Below are 18,983 nucleotides of genomic sequence, written 5' to 3'. Positions count from 1 at the left end.
GGTTAACATTATCCCCCTCCTAGACGAGTGCCAGACCCATGGCACTCATCGTTGTAGGTAGCAAGCTTTGGCATGCACCAAAGACGTGGGTGGAAGGGACAACTGTGGTTTGCCGTGGTGAAGGAGTTTTAGTGGTGGAGCGGATGAAGTTCGTTAGGAGCATGTTGTTGGTGATTGGCTGGCTGTAGGGTTGTTGAAGTTGGTGATAGGGCTGGTTGTTGTTGGGATTTGCACTCATGGGTTGGCACAAGTGTTGATGTTCTTGGGATTCTACAACTGATGATTCTTTGGTGGGCTTGCAGGATGATAAAGGATAAGAATTCAACGTTGAGTGTTGATGAAGAGCTAATGGTGTTGAGATTCAGAGACAGAGACAAGAGTAAAGAGCTAAGTGCTCTCTATTTCTTCTTTCATTATCTAATAGACCACACACATAACATAAGTGTATACAATAGTATTAAGGTTCGTAGGACCATTCACACTGGGTCTAAGACCACCGACTTATTTAATGTCCCACACTTTGCTGATACAGCTGGACATAACTAATGTCGGTCATACAAACTGACAGGAGAATAATAGGAGCTTGATATTCTAACACTCCCCCTCAAGCTCAAATCACCTGATGAACTCCAAGTAGCTGTCTAAAATTACTAAAATTATCTTTACCCAAAGACTTGATAAAGATATCTGCAACCTGTTCATCAGTCTTCACATGCATAAGATCTACTCTCGCTGCAAGAACCATCTCTCCGATAAAATGGTAGTGTACCTCAATGTGTTTTGTCATGGAATGATATACTGGATTCGTTGCCAGGAGTACACTACTGAGATTGTTGCATAATAAGGTCACTGGAGCGTCCACCTAAATATCCAAATCAGCCATAAGCTTGGGCACCCATGAAATCTGTTGAGAGTGGAAAAAGACTGAATTTTTGATTGATTTTTGTTGTTTTTGAGGTCTAAATGATTGATTTTTGGTGGATTTAGAGTGATGTATGATTGTTAATGGAAGTATTTGAGAGTGTTTTGGATGATATTGATTATGTTTTGGAAGTTCATGATGATTTTCAGTGGAGATATGAGGTTCTGTGATGTTCTGATAGGTTTTGATTGGTTCTGTATACCTTCTGTATAGCTTCTGTTTTGTTCTAATTGTCTTCTGTATGAAGCATGGATTGATGATTGATGAATATTGAGATCTTGTGAAAGCTTATTGAATAGTTTTTTAGAGTTTGGAATGGTTTGAGTGTGAGTTATGAGGTTTTGATGACCTTCTGTAACCTTCTGTAGATCTTCTGTAGAGCCTCTGTCTCTGCTCTGTAACTGTTCTATGATTGTTCTGTAGACCTTCTATAGGTGTTCTGTAGAATGTATGTGTGACTTTGGGAAAGTTTTCTAACCTTTGGAAATGATGAATCTAAGTTCAAAAGAGCTAAAACGGGTGGAAGAAACAGCTGTTGATGATGCCACGAGGCATATTTCACGGTGGATTCCATGAAGTTTTACGGTGGATTCTGTAAACTTTGATGACCGGGGCTCATACACAAAGTGGATTCTTTGTGCGAGAAGTTGATGGGGACGCCTATCTTTTTTGGGCGTTTCATTAATTTAGTGTGTACATGGGTGATTCCATAGCGTGTGATTCCGCAAAATGCATATTAAATTAATAAACGTTTATGAGTTTAGAGTGCGCACTCGTAATAAATTAAGGTTAGGATTGATTTCTAACCAGTTGATTTATTTATGTCGCTGAAGATTGCTAGGTATTCACTTTTGTCGGTTTAATTGTATTATTTTACTAACGATTGTGAATGCTTCAGTTGATGTGTAGAGATAGCAGCAGTGGCGAAGGAAAGCATTGGAGGATAGCGAGTATTCGATTTATCATTTATATTTTGATGGTCGCATACCTTAGGCATGGCGCCTATATTTTGTCGCGCCTATTTATTGAGGCATTGGATATTTATTATTATTTTTTTATGCGCATGGGCGCACGATTATGTTATTTATACTTGGACATTGTATTGGGCATGCCAGACTCTTTGGGCACCGTCCGTTAGCTTTATTTCTATTTTGTGCTAAAGCAAACTCAAAAGCTAAAAGCTTGCTATTTTGTAATTTGGGCTATTATTTGAGCTTGAAGATGATTAATACATAAAATACATGCTTCGTGGAGTGCTCACACAAGGCATGGGGGGAGATTGCACCCAATTGGTCTCTTGTTCATGTCATTCATGCTTTTTACATTGAATTTTGTGCAAAAAGTAGAGTTCTATTGTTCTTGGGGACCTTCCGGCATTCACTACACGAGCGTACAACATCGGATCTGCGCACTAGTGGTATCAGAGGGGAGCTGAGATCAAGAGCTTCCAATCGCTACCCATCTTGAGCGAAGGCGGAGCTCCTGGAACGATCGAGCTCTACGGTCAATCTCGTTGCAAACGGTTGATACAGTTGGAATCCTGGCGATCAAGAACCTCTGTTTCCATCATCTGACTACGGAGGACCAGCTTGCAGAGGCAGAGGACCACTCCTATCTCTTCTTCATCAAGTCGTCTTCATACACAAAGATAAGCCTCCATAGCTTAAAAGCCTAAAAGCTTTTATGATTATTGCAGAGGCGGAGAACCACTCCTATCTCTTCTTGCAGCGGCGGAGGACCACTCCTATCTCTTCTTGCAAGAACCATCTCTCTGATAAAAATTCTCAAAATTTTTCGCGAGGTATCTGAGGATGTCTGCACATTTTTCACCGCACTGAAAAACGCCCCTCCCCCCCCTCAAATCGACGACTTGCTGCCCTTTTACTAAGCTACACTACCAAGCTTAATCACTTAAGCTTCAAGTCACTTAAGCTTCTCCACTCAGCAAGTCTGCAAAGTTCAAGTTTTGCAAGTTTCTCAAGTCGAAGTTCTGCAAGTTACATAAAGCAATCAAGTTCTGCAAGTCTACAAACTCTACAAGTCACATAAGTCTGGTACTCTGCAAGTCAGACAAGTCACCTGAAGTCAAAATTGACTTCTGTTCAAAACTCATAGAAGGGATGTTCCTGCGCAGAAACTCCGAACTGCAAAGTTGTTCATTGGAAGGTACTCTACGCATATGCAGGTTTGCTGAAGCCTTTTCAGCATCATATGAAGAAGGATAAAACCAGATTTTCAAAGATTACAAATCCCGTAATAGTCGAAGACAAAGATTGTGAAAGCCACACCCAAAAATATATAAGCCTTGTATTCCCGAACTTGAGCTACACTCATCCCACTAACTTGATTTTGAGAGTGAGAGGTTTTTTGAGTTTTGCAGGATGACGGAATCACATATGGATGATTTAATGGCTGAAGGCGACCTATAACCTGAACCTACGATGGAGCAAAAGCTGGACTTAATTATGATGCAGTTGGATGAAGAACGACGAGCTAGGCAAGCATTGCAAGTTCAATTGGCTAATTTACAAAGATCGACTACCGACAAAGAAGAACCTCAATCTGAAGACCTTCCCCGACGTACCATCGACCCGACTCTCGAAGCTCAAACCATCTGCAAGGAATCAAAGATAAGTAAAAGAAATTTCAAATTCCGTACTTTCAATGGCACTCGAGAGGGAAAAACTGTTCTTGCATTCATTAGTCAGTTTGACGACTACTTTCATGAGGAAACCTATGCAAAAAAAGATAAAATCAAGTGTGTCACTAATCATTTAGTGGATAGAGCATCTCTTTGGTGGACAGTGGTACACAAGAGTATAGATTGTCCCACTACATGGGAGAATTTAAAGAAGAAGTTTATGTAGAATTTCCTTCCTCCACAATTCCATGAAAAAGCTATAAAGCAATGGGATCTTCTTCAGCAACAGGATCTTTTCGTAAGAATTGGGCAAAACCACCTGCTTTACCATCTAATGTCAATCAAAATCCCAAGCCTATTCCACAGCCAAATCCTAATGTACCTAGACTTCCTGCCATTGCAAACAATGTAACCAAAGCCAAACCTATAGTATGCTACAAATGCCACCAGCCTAGACATCTAGCAGCAAATTGCCATTCGAAGAAGCCACATGCCCATATCAACTACCTTGGAGCAATGGAAGATGACGAACATGAAGAAATGCCTGACTTCACGGAAGATGAGGACGACACTACTACTCTTTCGGATACTTTACCAGGTATGCCAACTCCACATTCTTTATTGACTATGAAATGTTTAGTGCATGGAAAGGAAAAGATTATTTTGCATGATGATGGTAGTACTCATGATTTTATTTCAGCAAAGCTAGTAAAAGAATTGAAGTTACAGACTGTACCTACGCATTATCGTATCAAAGCAGCATTCTTAGGCACTAGGTATAATGGTACACAGGAAGTGCATGACTTAGAAATTCAAATTGGTCTCAATACACTAAAAGAAGAAATTTCCTAGTTGTCCCATTACAGTCGAGTCACATTATTTTAGGTATGCCTTGGCGTCATCAGTATAATCCAGATATAGATTATTCCACACATTCAATTAACATTAAATTTTAAGGAAAACATATTACATTGTATGGTATGCATGCATCTAATGCTTTTCCACTACTTTCGCATACTCAAGCTAAACGTGCATTACGCAAGAGTAGTAAATCTTATCTCATTTGGGTGAATCAACTACAAGTAAAAGAAAATCATATGCACCCTAGGCATAAAGAATTTCTTGCACATTTTAAAGACTGTTTTGCCGAAGATCTACCACTTGGTTTACCTCCTTCACGTCCAGAAGACCATAAGATAGATTTGATTCCTGGTACACAACCACCTTGCAAAGCACCATATAGGCATAACCAGATAGAGCAAAAAGAAATTCAAAATCAAATTGAGGAATTACTCAATAGAGGATTGATTAGACCTAGTAGTTCTCCATTTGGTGCACCTGTTCTGTTAGTCAAGAAAAAGAATAATACCTATCGTATGTGCATTGACTATCGAGCTTTAAATAAGATCAGTGTAAAGAATAGGTATCCAATTCCTAGAGTTGATGACCTTATGGACAAACTGCAAGGATCTGCTATATTTAGTAAAATAGACCTTAAGTCTGGTTATCATCAGGTGAGACTAGATAAGTCTGACATATTCAAGACTGCCTTTAGGAAACAGTTTGGTCATTATGAATTTTTAGTGATGCCTTTCGGATTGACTAATGCACCTGCTACATTTAGTAGAATGATGAACCGTATATTTTTGAAATATCAGTATTGTGTTATTGTCTTCTTTGATGATATTTTGGTGTTTAGTCAAAATGAGAAAGAACATTATGAGCATTTGTCATTGGTTTTCCAGTTATTAAAAGATAATCAATTGTATGCAAACCCGGAAAAGAGTGAATTCTTTAAAACAGAAATTGAGTATTTAGGTCATATTGTATCATCTGATGGAATTAAAGTTGACCCTAAGAAAATAGATGCAATATTGAATTGGCCTGTACCTAAAAATCTGTGTGAGTTACGATCATTCCTTGGTCTTGCTAGTTTCTATAGGAAGTTTGTGCGTAATTTTTCATTACTTGCTTTACCACTTACCAAACTTCTAAAGAAAGGTATTGTCTATCATTGGTCTGATAATCAACAAAAATCCTTTGACTTATTGAAACATGCATTAACCCATGCCCCTGTCTTACAGTTGCCTGATTTTAATAGACCATTCTTTTTAATAGTGACTGATGCTAGTGGATCAGGAATAGGAGCCGTACTTATGCAGGACAATCATCCCATAGCCTATTCTAGTTGTAAGCTGAAACCCTCTGAACTAAAATATTCCACATATGACAAAGAATTATTAGCTGTTGTACAAGCCTTAAGACAGTGGAAACACTACTTAATGGGTTCAGAATTTATGATTAAGACCGATCAGCAAAGTATTAGACATTTACTTAGCCAACCCCAAATATCTGACCGCCCGATATATCAAATGGGCATCCTTTATTCAAAGTTTTCATCCTATCATTCAATATCAACCCGGTAAAGAAAATGTAGTGGCTGATGCATTAAGTAGAAGACCTGCCATTCATAATATTTCTATTATATCTTTTGATTCTTTGATTGCTATGAAAGATACTTATCATCAGGATATTACTTTTCATGCTGATTGGAATAAATTAGTTCAAAATAACTTGATTCCTATTGATTCACTATCTTATAATGATGGATTTATGTTTTATGAAAAGAGATTATGTGTTACAGTTCCATTCAGATCTTTTGTTTTGAATGAAATTCATTGTCCTCCATATCAAGGTCATAGAGGTATCATATCTACTTTACGTACATTAGTTGAAGATTTTTATTGGCCGCATATGGACACTGATGTATCCAACTTTGTTTCTGAATGTTTGATTTGTTAAAGAGTTAAGAGACATCATGGTAAACAATATGGATTACTTATGCCTTTATCTATTCCATCTAGACCATGGGAACAAATTTCTATGGATTTTATTACTGGTTTACCTAATACTAAATCTAACCATGATATGATTTGAACAGTAGTAGATAGGTTTACTAAACAAGCATATTTCATTCCATGTAAAAAAACTTTAACAGCATCACAAGCAGCACAATTGTTTTTTAAAACTGTTTTCACTAACCATGGATTACCAAAAGTTATTATTTATGATCGTGATTCTAGATTTTGTAACAACTTTTGGATTACTCTGTTTGCTAACCTGGCACAAAAATTGATTTCTCATCTGCATTTCATCCTGAAACTAATGGACAATTCTATGGACCATTTAGGATCATTCATAAAATTAATGACAATGCATTCAAGTTAGAATTACCACCTCACTGGAAAATTGACAACACATTTCATATTAGTTTATTAAGACCATTTAGAGGCCAATTACCTGTACACCCTGTTTATAAAAACCCACCTTTGTTAGAGGAAGAGACTGAAATACTTGAACCAGAAGCTATCATAGATACTGATTTTATGACCACTAGAACTGGCCGAAGATATTCTAGATATCTTGTTAAATTTAAGAACCATCCTGTAGAGGAAGCACAATGGATGTACGCTAGAGACTTAAATGCTTTCCCCACTCTGTTAGCTCCACATTGAGCTAATAGCAATTGAGGTCAATTGCTATCCCACCTCGGGGGTATGATGCCAGGAGGCATATTTCACGGTGGATTCCGTGCCACGGTGGATTCCGTGAGGTTTTACGGTGGATTCCGTAAACTTTGATGACCGGAGCTCATATACAAAGTGGATTATTTGTGCGAGAAGTTGGTGGGGACGCCTATCCTTTTCGGGCGTTTCATTAATTTAGTGTGTACATGGGTGATTCCATAGCGGGTGATTCCGCAAAATGCATATTAAATTAATAAACGTTTATGAGTTTAGAGTGCGCACTCGTAATAAATTAAGGTTAGGATTGATTTCTAACCAGTTGATTTATTTATGTAGCTGAAGACTGCTAGGTATTCACTTTTGTCGGTTTAATTGTATTATTTTACTAACGATTGTGAATGCTTCAGTTGATGTGTAGAGATAGCAGCAGTGGCGGAGGAAAGCATTGGAGGATAGCGAGTATTCGATTTATCATTTATATTTTGATGGGCGCATACCTTAGGCATGGCGCCTATATTTTTTCGTGCCTATTTATTGAGGCGTTGGATATTTATTATTATTTTTTATGCGCATGGGCGCACGATTATGTTATTTATACTTGGACATTGTATTGGGCATGTCTGACTCTTTGGGCACCGTCCGTTAGCTTTATTTCTATTTTGTGCTAAAGCAAACTCAAAAGCTAAAAGCTTGCTATTTTGTAATTTGGGCTATTATTTGAGCTTGAAGATGATTAATACATAAAATACATGCTTTGTGGAGCGCTCACACAAGGCATGGGGGGAGATTGCACCCAATTGGTCTCTTGTTCATGTCGTTCATGCTTTTTACATTGAATTTTGTGCAAAAAGTAGAGTTCTATTGTTCTTGGGGACCTTCCGGCATTCACTACGTGAGCATATAGCATCCGATCTGCACACCAGTTGAAGACTGAAGAGAAGACTAAGTGACAGTGACAGTAATGAGCTGTGAAAAGACACTGTAGTGGCTCTGGTGACTCTTCATATCAGACATACCTCTTGGGAGGTACATCCACGACCTAAGAAGGATTATTGAGGGTTATTATGAGAGTATTGTAGTGAGGATATAATGTACTATGGATGGAGAGAGAGAGAGAGAGAGTCAGAGATAGTCAATTCTATCAAAACAGTGTAATTGTATATGAGAGATTGAGAAAGAGAATTATGAAGATATTGAAGATGAATACTATGTGATGTATTTCCATTCAAAGATGGTGTATTCCTTTGTGTTCTTTGTCCTATTGATGGATTTTGTGAAGACGTTGGAGAATATGATTGATTTTATCAAATCCGTGGGAGATATCTACCATGATGCTGCGTGAAGAATTGCTATTTTCTTTGTTTTGATGATCAAAAGAATAAAATAAAAGTTTGTTGATGTTACAAGATATATTTTATTGCAAGATAATTCCCTTTTCCTTGGTGTTCATCTTGGGGCTCCATGTTTTTGGTGCGTAGCCAGGGAAACTTACCATGAACAAGCACCAGAAGAGGCTGAAATGAGGGAAATGGCATTGCCAAGAAGAGAAGAATTCAATGGATGTTTGTAAAGTTCCTTCTTCCACTAAAGAGTTGGAAGTTCTCATAATCAAAGCCACTTACCACAAGAAGTTCATCCCACAATGGCGGAAACATATCACCATCATGATGCATGCTCTATATGGTGGGCTATTTCCTCTTCCTGTTGAAGTAGCAGAAACTTGCATCTTGGTGGCAAACCGTTTGGGAACAAACTGAAGAGTAGAAACAGAGAGAACGACCATCCATGGAAGATTTGGCATTCATTGAGAAGTTTCCAGACATCATCAAATGGGAGATTGTGAAGAAGCTTCAAGAGTCTTGGTCTGTGGAGGTTCACAAAGACAAGAAGGAAAAGAGTTGGAATTTATTCGTGGATGCTCAACAGCAAGATACATGGGATGCTTGGTGCACTGATAATCTTCTGTTTGTCCAATTAGCAACCCACTGGAAGTTGGTAGACAGAGTGTTTTTCACAACATACACTGTTGAAACCCTCAGAAGCTGGCATTATTATAATGACGCAACAACGATCCTAAGAAGAATGAGTTTTGATACTTTCAGAACAGAATATCTTCCCCTCTATAGTGGTTTGAAAGCTGAATTCAGAGATGTTGAAAAGAAGGAAGTAGAGGAGATGTTGGCCAGAGAATCTATCAGAGACTGAAGCCCCCTTTGATACTATCCTGTTGAGCCCAGACCAACTGGTTGAAGCCAACCCCCTGATGAATGACGCAATAAAGAGTGGAACGAATCCAGAGGTACATGAGAAGAGAGAAGGCAAAAATCAAAGCTAAGAACGAGCTCGCAGCAGCAGAAGCTTCCTTTGATGCCCTAAAAGCACACTTTACAGAAGTCCCCATGGCGACTCAAGGTCTCCTTCCTAGTTAGATTCGTCCTGGAAATATTGATGATAGGCCAGCAAATGTAGTCCCATTGCCAGTTTTTAAGGGAGAGTATAATGAAGACCCTGATTTTCATGTAGCAGAGTTTATGGTAGCATGTGTGGGTAACAATGCCAGAACCCCTGAGCATTGGTTAGCAATATTCCCCGCCACTTTCAAGGGCGCGGCGTTTCAGTGGTATGAGAGACAAGCAGCAGGAACTTTTGGCACATGGGACGACCTAAAGTTGGCCTTTCTCACTAAATTTAGGCGTGAAGGTTTTGAAGAGCGGATGTGAGAGGAGTTCATGAACCTAAGTCAGTCCTCTGGAGAAAGAGTAGAAGCTTATGTCTCGTGAATAGAATCCATCCTGAAGAGATGGACTAACCATCATTTGGATGAAGGTATCCAGAAAGGAGTGTTTCTCAGGGGCCTATAACCATAAGTTCGCAAGTTCGTGGAATTGAGAAGACCAGTCAATCTGCAAGCTGCAGTGGAAGGTGCAAGATTGTATGACGAAGTTGAAGCAAGGCTGTCAATGACTCCAGGAAGAGGAGTCTTACCTCCTCCTATGCCTGGAATGGTATACCCATCAAATGCGGTCCCAAGGACAGTTCCCTAACCCTATCCCCAGATACAAGCAGTGCCACAGTATAGTGCACCTAATCCAGTGTGGTCACCGCAGACGACAGTGCCTCAGATGATGGTTCAACCACAACAAAAGTGGCCTCAAACAGTTCCTCCAATGGCGGCTCACCAACAGTGGAACCCTACCAACTGGAATCAACAACCCCAAGTCTCAACAGGAGCTCTGAATCAGAACCAAAATAGAGGACCTTCTGGATCTACCCAACTAGTGTATGCAGTAATTACAGAAGCTTCCCAAAACCCTACAATAAGCACTGCAGGAGGTGAAAATCTGAAGGACTACTTATCCAACTCAGTTGCAAGTATCAAGAAAGAGCTTCTGGATGTGATTACAGAGCAGTTACAGACGTTGAAGGTGAATACTGCCAATATATCCACTTCTGCAGCAGTCGGAAGAGATGTGATGCAGTTAAATACTTGGTGTGGAAAGTGTCATCAAGCGGGACATTTAGCCACTAAATGTACCCGAAAACCAACCAATCCTGGAGCCTTCTGTTCTTACTGTTTGTGGAAGAACCATACAGAGGATATTTGCTCTCTGAAAGAGATGCATGAACGAAGACAGAATGATGAAAATGCAAGATTCAACTTGCTGGAATCTAAATGACAACACAGGATATTGGACCCAAGCCTAGAGAGTTTGGTCCTAATTTCAGTCCAAGGAGGTTTCCCTCTCAAAGTTATAGAGGACGACAGTCTAGCGGTGGTCAGAGATCTGAGGTGGAGTGTTACATATGCGGAGAAAAGGGACACATTTCACCAAATTGTCCAAATCCCAGAAGGTTAGTGGATTACAAGTCCTTATGCAGTCGATGCAAAGGAGAAGGCCACACTGCAAAGGACTGTCCCAGTCCAGCCCCTGTAAAGGCCAATGTCACTGATAGCCAATAGAAGGTACAAGAACCTGCTTCCAATTTGGTCGTGTTGGAAGTTGCCGCTGTGACGCGCACCAAGAAGAAGGAACCACTGGTTCAGAATGGAAATGACTCTCCTGCCAAGACTGTGAATTTCAACCTACCTACAGAGGGACAGAGCAGTACAGAACAGTACAGTACAGTACAGAGCACTACAGTGCCACAGAAGGCTACAGAGACAATCCTAGAGACAGGACCAGAGGCCCAAGAGATAGATGATACAGAAGCACTTCCAGAAATAGAAGAAGTGTCGATGCAGCAATTGTTAGCAGAAAAAGGAAAGATGAAAATGGGTTAGCCCTATTCCCCAGCCGACTGGAGAAGCCTGTGGATCCTATTAAAGATTATGACTTGGTCAAAGACCTAGATACTTTTAGACCAAACTTAACATTCCGGCAGTTGCTAATGATGTCTCCCAGCTGCCGAAAGAGATTCAAAAGCATCTTGACACGAAGGCATGGATTAAGGACCGCTCCTTCAACAGCGACCAAGACCAATAAGGCCTCGGAGCCTGTAAAGGAAGTAGATGTGGCTAATGCCTTTTTAGATCCTGGAACCCCAGAGATTAGTGTATGGATAGAAGGATGCTTCATTTCAGATGCATTGATTGATGGAGGATCATCAATAAACATAATGACGGATGTCACCATGAAGGACTTAGGGTTGCAAGGAATTCAACCTACACAGTTCCGATTGGCAGACCAAACTAGAGTCAAACCGTTGGGCATTCTCCCATATGTAAAAACAACCCTTGCAGGAAGAGACTATTGGCTGACATATTTGGTGGTCAAACCAAATTCTTATGGGACCTCATACCCTCTACTGTTGGGAAGACCTTGGCTTTAAGAGCCAGGATGGACTGGTTCAAAGGAACACTAACCCTAGGCAGAGGACCCAATAAAGCGGTGTTAAAGCTATATGGATTGCAAAAAGACTATGGATCCACATCCATTGAAGTCATAACTGACTCCTCTAATGAGGTAACAAATGGTACATCAAGAGATGAAGAGGCTGTTAAGCAAATCTTTCCTAAGAAAACAGAGGCAGAGTCCCTAACAGTGGGCACTGTAAGCCAACTGCCAAGGGAAGTAAAATCCTTAACCATGGGTGAATATCTCCTACCTCAATTAGAATTAACTTCTGAAATCACCTCTGATAGTGAAATAGAAGCATGGATGTATTGTTCTCCCTGTTACATGACAGTTGCAGAGACAGAGCAGAGTCAGTACAGAGACAGTACAGTTGCAGATCAGAGAAAGTACAGAGACAGAGCAGATACAGAGCGTCTATAGAACAGAGACAGAGCAGATACAAAGCATCTACAGAATAGAGACAGAGCAGATACAGAGCATCTAGAACAGAGACAGAGCAGATACAGAGAGAACAGAGACAAAGCGGATACATAGACAGTTACAGAGACAGTATCAGATACAGAGCCAGAACCAGAAGCAGAAGTAGAGTCAAAACTGGTGACAGAAGTAGAAGCAGATGCAGAGTTCTGTTCTTCTCCTACAGAGCCTCTATAGAGGCCGAGGCAGAGCCTTCAAAAGATGAGAATGAAACTGATGAGGAAGAAAATGAAGTAGGCTATGGAAGTGCAGATGAAGAATTTCCTTTGATAGAGGATGATCTGGTTGATGTCCCTACAGAGACCTCAGAGGCCGAATATCTCAGGGTACTGGATGGAATGACCATGGTTCCGTTTGGGTTAGTCAATGGACCCTAAAGTATGGAGAATCTGTATAATCAATGGATTAAAGGCGTAAAAATTAAGTTCACTAATGACTCCTGTCGCCCTAATTGTTCAGTCCAAAGAGAAGATAATGATGATTCCCACTACCAATAGAAGCCCAAGCCCTCAAAGTCACAGCCTCTAGCAAGTCCATGCTATGTGACATTCCTGGACGCATCCTCTAAAGATGAAGCCTTGAGTCCTGAAGAGGTCACCACTCAAACAAAAGAAAATAAGGCTCTGATACCCTTTTAGCAAATTAAACAGACGAATGAGTCGTCTGTTCAGAAGGAGGACACTGGTTCTAGTGGGACATCAGACAAGGATACGACTCTCTTGAAGGAGTCAGAGACCTCTACCCAGAAGCAATCTGTGGGACATTTATTCGCGAAGTGGAAGGTGAAAGACAAGTAACGTTCTTGGATGCTGAAGGAACCGAACATCACCTGAAAGTGCGTCTCAATCTTCCAGGATAAGAGCTGGTGGTCCTTCGAGACCTACTAAAGGAGAACTTAGATGTGTTCGCTTGGTCCTACAAAGACCTAAAGGGGATTGATCCTACAGTATGTCAACATCACATTGATTTAGATCCCGATGCCAAACTTGTAAGCCAAAGACAAAGACGGATGAATCCTAATTACTCTGCTCTGGTGAAGGCCGAATTATTGAAACTCCTTGAAGCAGAGTTCATCTATCCCGTGGCTAATAGTGAATGGGTTTCGCCCATTGTGGTAGTACCCAAGAAGAACGGGAAGCTCCGAATATGTGTTGACTTCTGAAAGCTCAATTCGAAGATGAAGAATGATCATTTCCCTATCCCTTTTACAGATCAATTGTTGGACACAGTGGTAGGCCATGAGCTGTATTCCCTCTTGGATGGATTCAGCGGATACAACCAAGTCCAAATCGCAGAAGAGGACTAATCTAAAACAACCTTCACCACGGAATGGGGGATGTATGCCTACAGAGTGATGCCATTCGGGCTCTGTAATGCTCCTGCCACCTTCCAATGAGTAATGATGGTGGCCTTCTAGAACCATCTGCATGATTTCATTGAGGTGTACCTTGATGACTTCTATGTCGATAGTTTGATCCATGAGCACTGGGGACACCTAGAGCAATATTTTGACAGATCCGAGAGTATGGGATTTCTCTCAACCCCAAAAAATGTGTCTTTGGTGTCTCCTCAGGTGTTCTTTTGGGCCATATTGTCTCTAAATAAGGAATTGCAACAGACCGGGCAAAGATTGAAAAGATTGCCACCTTAACAGCACCGACAAACCTCAAACAATTGAGAGGATTTCTTGGCCATGTGGGCTATTACAGAAGATTTATTGCACATTTTGCAACTAAGGCAGCTCCTCTGCACAAGCTCCTAAGAAAAGAAGCTGATTTTCTTAAAAAACGGATGACTATGAAGAAGCCTTTAATACCCTAAAATAATACCTAATTGAGGCACCTATTTTACAGCCTCCTGATTGGACGAAGGAGTTCCATGTGCACACAGATGCATCAGTTGAAGGGCTAGGTGCTGTCCTATGTCAAAAGGGTCCCTCCAAATTAGATCAACCGATCTATTACGCAATCCGAAAAGTCACTGATCGAGAGTGGAACTATACAATGACCGAGCTGGAGTGCTTGGCAATGATGTTTGCACTGGAGAAGTTTCGACACTATGTATTGTCCACACACTTCAAGTTCTTTGTGGATCACGAGGCCCTGTCCTTCCTGATGAACAAAGCAGACGTGAAAGGACGAATGATGAGATGGCTCCTTCTATTCCAGGAGTTTGACTTTGAGGTGATTACCAAACCTGGTCGTTCCCATGTTCTGGCTGATCATCTGTCGCATATCCCACAGACTGCAGACGAGGAGCAAGATGATCCAGACCTCCCTGATGCTTCCCTATTCCTGGTAGAAACTGTAACCCCCTGGTATGCAGACATTGCCAATCTGCTGGCAACCCAACAGTATCCTCCTGGCATTTCTAGTCGGGAAAGGAAGAAGCTTATGTTAGAATCAGCCCCCTACACCCTGTTAGGCGGTGCACTATACAAGAAAGGCAAAGATGAAGTGCTCAGAAGATGTGTTGCAGGAGATGAGATTGGGATTGTTTTCAAGGCTTGCCATGACGAGCCATGTGGAGGTCACTTTGCAGGAGAAGCTATAGCCAGGAAAGCTCTGCTAGCAGGTTACTGGTGGCCGACCCTCCACAAGGATGCATATGATTACTGTAAAAGATGTGATGCATGTCAGAGGATGGGGAAACCCACCAAGACCAACGCTATGCCACTTCAACCCATTCTTCCCCTAAAGCTGTTTGAGAAGTGGGGGATTGATTTCTCAGCCCAATCAATCCTCCCACCAAAAGGAAACAGAACAGATACATCTTGGTATGTACGGATTATGTTACTAAGTGGTGTGAAGCCAAAACAGCGTGGCCTTGTTCATGTACGAGAATATCATCACCCGTTTTGGCAGTCCCCTAAAGCTGGTAAGTGACAGAGGCACTCATTTCATTAATAAAGTCATGGAAGAGTTGACAGAGCTGTATAAGATCCGCCATCGCAAGTCCACTCCTTACTACCCCAGAGCCAACGGCCAAGTCGAAGTCACCAATCGCATCCTCTGCTCGATTCTGACAAGAACGATTGCCGCACATCGTCGTGATTGGGATGATCGACTTACAGAGGCCCTCTAGGCATACAGAACCTCCCATAAAGCAGCAACAGGACAGACACCCTTCCAGCTGGTGTATGGTACAGAAACTATTTTCCCTATTTGTGAGTGGCTATCAAAGAGTGTTTGGGGGACGATGATTCACTGCAACGCCATCTCTTGCATTTGGAATGTTTGGACGAAACTCGCAGGATGGCTCTACAGTGCATGGAAGCCACGCAAGCTTGACGTAAGGCTTACCATGACAACTTCATCAAGCACAAGGAGTTCAAAGAAGGTGATTTGGTCCTAGCCTATGATTCACGATTTGGCAAGCTTCAACAGAGGTGGATGGGCCCATATAATGTACTTGCTGTCAACCCTAATGGCTCTGTCCAAGTGCAGACCGTTGATGCCTCTGATGATCCCAACGTGATCAATGGATATCGCTTGAAGAAGTACTTCCCTCCTTGGGGATCTTGACAATCATGGTCACTTGATCCTTTCCCCCGTTGGCGTGGCACTATAACTCTTATGATGCTACTTCTGATAGTCGTTCTTCAGCCACTCCTGATGAGGTGGACGCAACCCTCAGCCCCACCTTCCAGCCCTGATCTCTTATCCTCTATTTTCCACCAGTGGCAGTGGCGAGGTTGGTTCTGACAAATGGTATTTCTACCATTCCCTTGGTTAATTCGAAAAAAAGAAAAAAATATACATATCGGTCATGGGAGAAAAGGACTTTGGTCCCTGTCATGCCGACCTATTCTTCGAGAAAAGGTGGAGACACCCTCAGGAATAGGAGAAAAAGAATAAAAACAAGAAAAAAGAAAAAAAAAACAAGAAAAGAAAAGAAAAAAAATTGTTGTGGGAGAAAAGGAAGAAATTCCCTGTCATAGCAGGCCTCGTTCCAAGAAAAGGTGGTCAACAGCCTTGGGCGGGAAGCTGGCTGTGGAAAAGGTGGCAACACCCAATAGTCCAGAAAGTGGATTCATCAATTGACATCCTTAGGATCCAGTTCCGAAGCTGCCTCCCTTGGTACACTGTGTCATGTGCCTTTCTGCATAACATTTGACAGTCCTCTAGTAGATGCCATGTCCTATTGTAACACAACATTTGATCTGATGGCTACCTCCCTGGGTACGCCTCTTCAACAACTGACGACGCAATCTTCATTGACAAACAATCGAGTGACGTGAGCTTTCATCCTAACCGGATGGGGAAGTGAGTATGGTTGCCCGCTGTAACTATCAACAGAGAGTGAGACAGAGGGTGGGGCGAGTGACCAGTCTTTTCCCTTCAAATCAAATGAGAGGTGAGAAGTGTGAATGGAGTGTTGCATGTACGGGATGGGCCTCTCAATGCACAAAGCACGATCTGTTTCTGTGCACTGCAGCATAAGGCTCCCTGGCCTTCCTTCTTGCACTATATGCCAACACTGGGCAGGATGCACAGTAGCACCATCAAATGCGTACTAGGCATACAACCTTTGCACAAGTGACCGTGAGGATTACATCAACGGGTTTCAGGACCTGCAAGTTCTGTATCTATCAACAAAGTGTGAGACAGAGGGTGGGCTGAGTGTGACTGGATTTTCTTCAATCAATTACCGAGAGGTGAGAATTGAGGGACGTTACGACCTTTGGAGTCAGGTACGTTTCCATTTCCCTATGCACCCATGGGCTGGGTTTCTGCCATCAACACAGGACACATCATTCTTCTTTATACACTGTACTACAAGGCTCCCTTGCCTTTCTCCTTGCACCTATGCTAGACGGGTTGGACGCATTGATGCACCATCAATTGCGCACCCTGGCATATTCCCTTTGCATCATTCCTTTGTCGCTTCCTAAACCAGGTGTGAGATATGGATTTTCATTCTGATTTCCTCGAATGATATTAGTCATGGGGTGAGTGACTGCTCTTTCATTCCATATGAGTGATTGTGCGTTGAGTGCAACATTCCTCATCATCGACGAATTTCCTGCGATTCCTTCAATCAGCTACCTCCCTGGGTGCTGCCGCATGGTCCCTGCGACGAAGAACGTGTGCTGTGAAGATACCTTGGTACCTCCTACAGTCGACAATGACAGTGGATGTGCCATCGACAGTCAACTTTGATTCTCGACAACACGGGCCAAGTTTTTCTAACCCTACACTTTTTGTTGTCAGTGGTGTTCATGTTTTAAGTGTGGGGACGTTAGCGGTTGGTCTGTCGTGTGGTATTAGGTCCATGTTGCTCGGTCCCGAAAACACATACGGGGCCGTTTGTGAAATTAATCCCCGTATGTGTTTTCGGGGCCGTTTTTCGTGTTTTTTGTATGTGCACACCCTTTATTCCCCCGAAACCCCCCGTATTAATTTTTCTTTATTTTGACATGTTTCGTGCGACTTGTCTCACGCGTGAACGCCCGTATTTTTGGTTTTACGCGTCTTGCCACACCTGATCACGTACATGCACCCCGTGCCGACGTCCCGACACCGTTCCAATCCCGCCACGGCAAATTTTTTTACCCCGCCCTGCGCATGCGCGCAGGACAGGGGCACGCCTTTCTTTTAATTGATTAATTGATTAATTTATTTTTTTATTAAAAAATTATTTACTTCACCTTTTTTTATTCCCCCCCCTAACGGTCACCAGCCCACCCCGCCTGCTCGCTCTGGTTCCGCCACGTTGGCGCCTACCGGCCATCCAAACGCCCCGCGGCCGCCTTCACCCCGCTTCACTCCCCCCTGCGGCCGCCTTCACCCCGCCTCCCTTCCCTCCTCGGCCCTTTCAACGGGCGCTCTCCGCCTTCACCCCGCCTCCCTTCCCTCCTCGGCCCTTTCAACTGGCTGCTCCGCCGCCAGGAACCGCTCACCGCCGCCCGGTCCTCCTTGCCGCCACCAGGCCCTCCTCACCGCCTCTCCCACCGGCCACGCCGCCTTCCTCCCCCTCTTCCTCCTCCTCCTCCTCCTCCTCCCTCCCCCCTTCCTCCTCCTCAATGTTAACCAGAGGTTAGTTAACTAACCTTAATTAGTTAGACTAACCACATTTAAGTCAATTAACCCTAATTTAGCTAGATTAACCCCCCCCCCCTTAGGTTAACTGACGCCCCTGGTTACATTAACCCCCCCTAGTTAGTCTAACCCACCCCCCTAGTCCACTAACCTCACTTAGGTTAGTTTTACCCACCCCCTAGTTAACTAACCCAACATGGTTAGGTTTAACTCCCCTAGGTTAAACTAACCCTAGCCTAGTTACCCTAACCCCAGCCTAGTCAACTAACCCTAAGTTAGTTAGACTAACCCTACCTAGGTTACACTAACCCTAGGTTCCTTAACCCTACCTAGGTTAAACTAACCCTACTTAGGCTAGTTAACCCCCTGGTCAACTAACCCTACCTTAGTCAAACTAACTTTAGCCTAGTTACACTAACCCACCTTAGATTAGTTCCCACCTTAACCTAACTAACCCTAGGTTACTTAGTCTACCCCTAGGTTAGTTAGAATCTACCTTAACTTACTTATCTGACTTTG

This window comes from Lygodium microphyllum, chromosome 16 (genome assembly GCF_053477565.2).
Source record: "Lygodium microphyllum isolate KBCC chromosome 16, Lygodium_microphyllum_v1.1.10, whole genome shotgun sequence".
Taxonomy (NCBI): domain Eukaryota; kingdom Viridiplantae; phylum Streptophyta; class Polypodiopsida; order Schizaeales; family Lygodiaceae; genus Lygodium; species Lygodium microphyllum.
The sequence above is the reverse complement of the archived record's forward strand: the minus strand, read 5'-3'. Positions refer to the sequence as shown.